The sequence below is a fragment of the Spea bombifrons genome, chromosome 2, assembly GCF_027358695.1.
Source record: "Spea bombifrons isolate aSpeBom1 chromosome 2, aSpeBom1.2.pri, whole genome shotgun sequence".
In the NCBI taxonomy this organism is placed as follows: Eukaryota; Metazoa; Chordata; class Amphibia; order Anura; family Pelobatidae; genus Spea; species Spea bombifrons.
Window position 1 is genome coordinate 127,248,537 of NC_071088.1, and position 7,938 is coordinate 127,256,474.

The window sequence follows — 7,938 nt, forward strand, 5'->3', positions numbered from 1 at the left end:
AATCAGCCCCTCATTCTAAAACCCTGAGATTGAGAAAAGACTCTGAGAGTTCCAATGTATGCAAATTCTGCACCTCCCAAGATAAGAGAGCATCAGTTTTCCTCTGGGACCCATCACCTTTTCCTTCCCATTCCCATTTCTGGGAGTCCAGAAAGTGTGTATATGTTTAGTGCTGAAGTAGGTATGTATGTGTATGTATTGCACTAATGTCCGTGTATGTATGTATATGCATAGTTCTAGAGTCAGTGTGTGTGTGTATAGTGTTATATATAATCTTGTTATCATGGCACCTGTCAGTGGGTGGGATATATTAGGCAGCAAGTAAACATGAGTGACTTTGACAAAGGCCAAATTTTGATGACTAGATGACTGGGTCAGAGCATCTCAAAAACTGCAGCTCTTGTGGGGTGTTTGTGGTCTGCAGTGGTCATTATCAGCGACAGGGTCATGAGTGGCAGAGGCTCACTGATGCATGTGGGTGGCAAAGGCTGGCCCATGATCAGCTACCAGTTAATGCTGGTTCTGATAGAAAGGTGTCAGATCACACTGTGCATCACAGGTTGTTGCATATGGGGCTGCGTAGCTGCAGACCAGTCAGGGTGGATCCCCTGTCCACTGCCGAAAGGGCCTACAATGGGCACGTGAACATAACTGGACCAGGAAGTGATGGAAGAAGGTGGCTGGTCTGATGAATCACATTTTCCTTTTCATCAAGGGGATGGCTGGGCGTGTGTGTGTTGCTTACCTGGAGAACACATGGCGCCATGCTTTAGAGGCAGTGTGATGCTTTGAGCAATGTTCTGCTGGGAAACCGTGGCTCCTGTTATTCCTGTGGATGTTACTTTGACACGTACCACCTACCTATGTTGCAGACCATGTACACCCTATCGTGGACACGGTATACCCTTATGGCATTGGCCTCTTTCAGCAGGATAATTCACCCTGCCACAAACCAAAAATGATTCAGCAATGGTTTAAAGAACACAGTAATGAGTTCATGGAGGCCGAACCTCGCAACTTACAAAGACTTAAAGGACCTGCTGCTAACGTGTTGGTGCAGATTCCACAGCACACCTTCAGAGGTCTAGCGGAGTGCACGTTGTGACGCGGGGGTCACACATTGTCATGTGACGCGGGCAACTGTGAACGATACAGAAGCGACAGGCTCAGTGAGCTCCATTCCAGGCTGCTTTCTTTGTGATGCCATTTATGAGTTTTCTTTAATGAATATTAAATAGATTTTTCTCCAGTTATTTAATTGTTTTTATCAATTTATTTGGCAAAGTAATATTTATCAATAAATTTCATTTAATAATGAATTACTGTATTATTATTGTGACTCTGTGACCTTCTGATAGCAGAGTAGGGTATTTGGAAGAAGAATGCATCAAATTTTCACAATTTCATGTCTAAACACATTTTATGCACAATTATTGTGTCCTTTGGGTGACGTGGGGCACTGAAACTTTCTTATATTCACCAAATGGCCTGAGCTAGCAGAAGAGAGGGACTTCAGGGGAGGAAAAGGGGACAGAGGGATTTTAGTCTTGGGAGATATAAGAGAGAAAACCATTCGGCTATCTAGTCTGCCCATCTTTCCTGAGACTCAGTCCTTAGTCAGTCCTTGATCTTATCTTATCTTATCTTCAGGATAATCATATCATATACCTATTCCATGGATGCTTAAATTCCACTTCTGCGGTAGGACAGATCCACTTATCTACCACTCTCCTAGTGAAGTAAAACTTCCTTACATCACAATACAATGTAACATTATAAACGCTTAACTCTATAATGTTACACAGTTATTTCTTGGTCATCAAATCGCATAAAAAGTATCTCTAAAGCCCACCCCTAGCCACACCTCTTACTACACCCCTAAAACAAAGGTGTCCCTCTATGGCCCTTTGATAAGTCGGGAAGTCAGCAGAGAATTTGAAAACGTTTTTGTAATGAGTGCAAATAATGTAACAAATAATGTAACAAATAATGTAACAGATAATGTAACAGATAATGTAACAGATAATGACGGAGCAACTGCAACCTCTATATATAAATATTATGCCCCAAATAAATCTACAGCAAGGAACGGGTTAAATAGCGGAGAGGCCGAAGAGAGGGAAAATCCAGCGAGCTTCTGAAGCCCCGCCTCTTTAATGCTCCTCCAACCCTCGGCTTCCAATAGGATGACGCAGGCAGCCTCTAGCACGTGACCGCAATGGAATGCAAACAATGCGGTGGACGTCCAAGTCCGTCCCGCTGCATTCTATCGGTTGTGACCAGTTGGGTAGGGAAAGGGGGAGAAGCTAAAGAAGAAACTTGGGGAGCGGTCCCCAACAACACCCCAGACTGTACCAAGTGGGATCCGAACCCCCCTAACCGGTAAAGTGCATTCCAAGGCGAGTTTAAAGTTCTCCGTCACGTGTGTGTGCGCAATATATATGTATATATAACGAGTGTACCCCAGCGGGGCTGGCTTATGACACGTAACACTAACCTTCCCTCCAGGTGCAGTGACAGCCCGGCCCGCCAAGTGCGTCTAAAGTGCATTTTGTTGTTAATAGGATATAGTGGGAATTTGGCGCTGGCTACTAGCCGCTCGGCCTCTGGACAAAACAATAGGCCCCAGCTGCTGCAGAACCTCCCCATATGGATTTTTTTTTTAAAGCAATAGGCTTTTGATTGACACATTGTTCCCAATGAGGTTCTGCAGCAGCTGCTTCAGGTAGTTTTTTTTTAGTTTGCTTTTATTGTTGTCATGGCTGCTCTAAAAGTTTTCTGAGTGTAATAAAATGGGTTTTCTTGCAGGTGTTGTGTAGCGACGGTGATGTTCATAGTACAGCCGGCAGAGTACACAGCATCGCCGTACGGCTGTAAATGTCGCTGATCTGCCCAATACCTGAATATATCGCAGTCCGGTATAATTTCCCATTTAATATACCGGTTAACGGGAAACGTATAATGCAAACGGGGGCATTTCTGCCTTTTTGTGTCCGTTCTAGTTCTGTCCCACGCCGTGGATGTGCTACGGAATTTGTGCTACGGAATTTGTGGGCTCTATAGAAATAAACGATAATGGGTTCTTTGGTTCTAGATGCGTCTTAAATTTTTTTAAGGTTCTAAACCACATTTCTCGAGGAAGCTTCGCGTCTTCGTTCTTTGATATTATTATTGTTTATATAGAGGTCTTCTTACAGTCCATACATTCAAAGCGCATGATGGAACTAGAACAGACAAACCGATCCATTAGGTGAAGAGGGCCCGGCCCCCAGGCTTCCAATGTAGATGGGATGTAATATTAATCAGCTGGGGTTGTTGGTCAGGCCGCATGAGAGAGGCACATGGGGGTTTTCTGATCAGACTGTACATTCTCCCCAGCCTGGAATGTGCCTCTGTGATTGAGGAGCTGACGCCAAGAGGAAAAAGGAGGAGGTGTAGGAGGAGGCTGTGGCAGGACTTTTAGCAACTTCCCAAAAGAAAGGAACCGTTCCCTTTTCTTTCTTGATCTCTACGGCATTCTCATACGATCGCTGGTCTTGATCGCAATCTAACATGAGATTAAAGGGAGGTTGGCGCGGTCGAGGCTGGGAGGCATGCCAAGGTAACGTACAGGTTACAGTCTCACAATGTGCTTTTTGTTTGGATTAGTGTTGAAAACAAATTTGTCAACACAGCGTCCACATCCTACGACCATTTAGCGCGGAGGTTGTTGGCAAATGTAGCAATAGCTAAGGGTTTTTTTTGGCTGCCGAATCAGCAGTAATAATTTTGATCCTGTATTTGTGTTGGTCAACTTCTGTTCAGCCGCAGCTTGCAATCTATTTGCTTTGTTTCTGTGGCCCGCCATGGTGTAAATGTTAATTGAACAGACGACCGTGGTGGTGGAGACCTTCAGCTGGTGGTTACAGTAATGGTGTTCTACTCCAGCAGTAAGAGGTGATGATAGGAGTTGTGGCTCATCAAGATATTAGAAATGCGAGTTTGTTCTGGTTTAACTCAATTCATTAACTTGTATGCACCATAGATAGGTTTTTATACCTTTTGTGTAGATTTAATTTTGTATTGCACCCAAAACACGCTGACGGTTTCATTATTGCGGGAATTGCTTATCTAGAAAGGAATGAGTGTGATTTATGTGTAACCAAAGCTGATTCATATTTTGTTGATTCAATTTACGAATAATGTTTTGTTGAAAACGTATGTTTGGCTCACAGGTTACATGTAAACGCACCACATTCATCCCCAATATGTTATGTCCTGAGTCTCATGCTCTTTGGTGCTGGTGAGAATTGGTCAAGTTGATACCCTTTATTGGCTGAGTAAGACTAAGGCTGGACATGCAAAGCATCGAAATAAAGGCTATTACGGTAATTTTGTGTAGTTTTATACTCCAAACCCGAGAGGTTACCTAATCCAGTCAATAATGCATTAGTCTACCATCTGAATAAATGATGATAGAATACGAAATAACATTTCTAAATAACACTAAAGAGCCACACAAAGACCACCATAAATTGCATTGTTAAAAATGAACATAAAAAATATGGTCCAGCTTCTTATTCTTCACCAGATGTGCGCAGAACCCGTAACACAATTGTGAAATGCTTTGGGTATAATTGAAGTAAGATGTGCATTACGCATTAACTCATAACCTACATGGAACTCCAGGCTTCATGGACCATAAGTTACTGATTTATCACGTCCCTTCGTTGGTAATGAATCTTCATGATCTTCCTAGAAATGCATCACTGAATTTATTGCAGTCATTATTTGCATAGCCGCAATAAAGATGCAGTTTTAGGCATGTAATGTTAGCTTTGTCTATTTCATGTGTAGTTGTCTTGCTCAGCCTTCAGCTTAAAGGGAATTCCCATGGGTTTATTTGTTTCTTCTTGAGCTGTATAAATTAATGTAGGTTAGCTCTGACAAATGTTATCTTGTCTTGTTCCAATGAATTTCAGTTTGTGTAGACCTGCAGGCGGCTGTTGTTGTCGTGTGATACATTTGGGTGGCTTTCCCTGCTCACACACCACACTGAGCTGATTCTTTGTGGCAATGTTAACAAAGTCCATTCCTTCGTAGAGGTTTGTTGGTCACTGTCTGGCTTGGTGATCAAGCCTTTTTATTGTTTAAAATAGGCAGTATGAGACGCAGGCGGCGTCTTGGATTTAGCAGATTTTGCTAGCATCAGATACTAATTGTGCGTGGTAGGAAATGTTGGTTATGGACTCACTTGGTTGGGGACTGTAGCAGGAACCGGTTCGTCTGAGCGGTCCCTAGCTGTTTGCTGCTGCTATAGTGTAAGTGGGTAGACGCTCCAGTTCTAGGAGTAAAGAATGCTCTGCAGGGGAAACTACCACCGGTAATGAAATGACAAACCAAACGGGATGCAAAGAAACATACATATTTTATTGGGGGAAAACATTGGGGTTTTAAGGACTCTGGTTAAACACACACAGAACACAAATTGAATCGCCCACGACTGTCTCTGGCCAAAGGAGAGTTGAGCTTGAGGGTGAGGGTTCCTTTAACGGGACTAACGAATTTGAATATGGGAAGGGGGGACCTAGTAACCAACTAGGGGCTTCCAATTAGGTAAGGGGTGACCGGCCAGCATAACACTTACAATTTGAGTTTCGAAACCTGAATGTATGCCCTTTAGTGACTCAGGGGAGAATGAAAAAGGCTGTTGGGGCAATGAACATATCTGCCAATGAGCTATGATACAAAACCTTATTCTGATGATATAAAACACTATTAGTACCGAGTCCTGCTACAGGGATCCTGCACTCCTTTAGGTTCTTAGTTGGGCAAATGTTGAGATACATTTGAGGAAAATTTTATTATGGATTTTGGTTCGGAATTTGATTAGTAGTCTTACCAACATAGCAACCAATTTGTCAATACCATCAGCAGGAACATTCCACTTGGTATGGTGACAAGACTGCTTGTCAATCAACTGTTACAATCAGACTCTGTCTTTATAGGCAGCCCTTGTTCTTTAAGAGCCAGATGTTTTAGTCCCCCTGTCTGGTTTGAAAGCCGCTAGTAGCATTACCCGCCGTATCTACTATATAACTGGTACTGCTATATATATCCCCAAAATCTTCTAGAGTCGGCATCATCCGCTCAATGTACTTCTTGCTTTAAAGCCGTCTGTCCTCTTCTTTTATCCCTGCTGTCTTTAACCACTGTGTCCCAGCTAAGCCTTTTTTAAAGTGATTTACCATCTGCCCCACACTTGTTGGGCTGCCAGTTGGCTGCTTTACCAACCATTGTTTTTGCATTTGTGCCATTATAGTGAAGTCATACACTGTGTGACTTCAGCTAGGCGTTTGTGAACCACTTAACCTAGTTTTCCCTGGGTAAAGAGTAAGCTGGTTACAAGGTTGTCACATTAGTATAACTATAACAAAACTGCAAAACTGGCCAAGCCTCCTGGGTGGTGGTGGTGGTGGTGTGTGTGTGTGTGTGTGTGGGGGGGTATCCTGGCTCCTGGCACTCAGATGGGTAAAACGTTTTTGTGCTTTGCGCACACACTTCGAACACGTGTTAGTGAAGCAGCCAACATGCTTCGAACATACAGTTCATTAAAATGTATTTCAAAATACATTCAGCCAGAATCCGTTTTCCATGTTTGTTGGTGTTTGATGTATTTTCATCTTCTATATTCTTTTTTTATATGTAAAACACTTAAAATATATAAACAAAATATAATAAGCGCATAAACCAAAATACTGCCGGAATGTTTGCTGACCTTGTTCTTCAGGATCGCTTTAGTTTATTAGTAGCCTAAATTATTTTGATCATTTTCTACACATTCCATATATTGTGGGCTACGAGGATTATAAACGACGTAAAACATTTCTGGTGCTGAAGGGTATATTCTAATTCACGATCAAACTAACCGTTCAGCAGAGATGCAAATATGGGGTTAAAAAAATGTATTGAATGCAAAGCACCTTAGAAACGTACAGTATACATTTTTGGGATTTTTCAAAATATTTACATACCTTATCAGAACATAAAATATTCTACAGTATGCTGCCTGCAAATAAGCCAGTCCTGCCTCAATTTCACTCTCATTTTTACTAAACTAAAAGAAAGAGAGGTATGGCAAACGAACGGAGCAGCTAATTAGAGATGTTCATTACGTGCTAGTAAGTATGCTAATTTGTGTCCTATGTGTTTACTTAGCGTTAACACTGTGGTCTTGTCCTTAAACACCCAATGTTTTCCCCCCAAAAAGTGTGTTTTGCATCCTGACTGGTGTGTGTCATTACTGGTGGTATGGCTCTTTGGCCTACTGGTCCTAGAGGGGCCTACTGGTCCTAGAGGAGCAATCTTTATTCTGAGAATCAGATTGGCCACCCACTTGTAGACCCAGCTTAGACTGCGAGGAAGATGAATATGACGACGGCTGCGGTGGCGACCAGGGAAGTCCAGGTCCACCAGGGTTCCAGTTATACAGGTGGTTTGGACCATCTGTGAAGAAGACAGCGGTTCCACCTTCTCTAACACCTTTGAAACCAAATTCCTCATTAGTACTGTTTAGAACCCAAACCCTTCCCAAATGTAATTCTTTAAATATGTCAAATTTTTGATTAATTTTTTTTTTTGGGGGGGGATTTAATCATTCATGGGAAAGAGCGAAAATCTTGACAGAGCGTTATTTGCGTAACAAATTATTTTTTCAATTTTTCTTAATTTTGAGAAATTAATGCGGCCTCTGCCTTTCTGGTGGACCTGCTATACATAGTAGTAAAAAAATAATCGGGTAATATCCTTGATTGCGATTATCCAGTGACAAAGCGTCCCTGGAATTTTTTTGTGGTGTTACAGCGGCCTTTGGAATGTTTTTTTTATTGTGTTCTTTCTTAAGTGTGTCAAAATATTTGCACACAGAATTAGTCAAGCTTTTAAGTACCTTTGACCTAT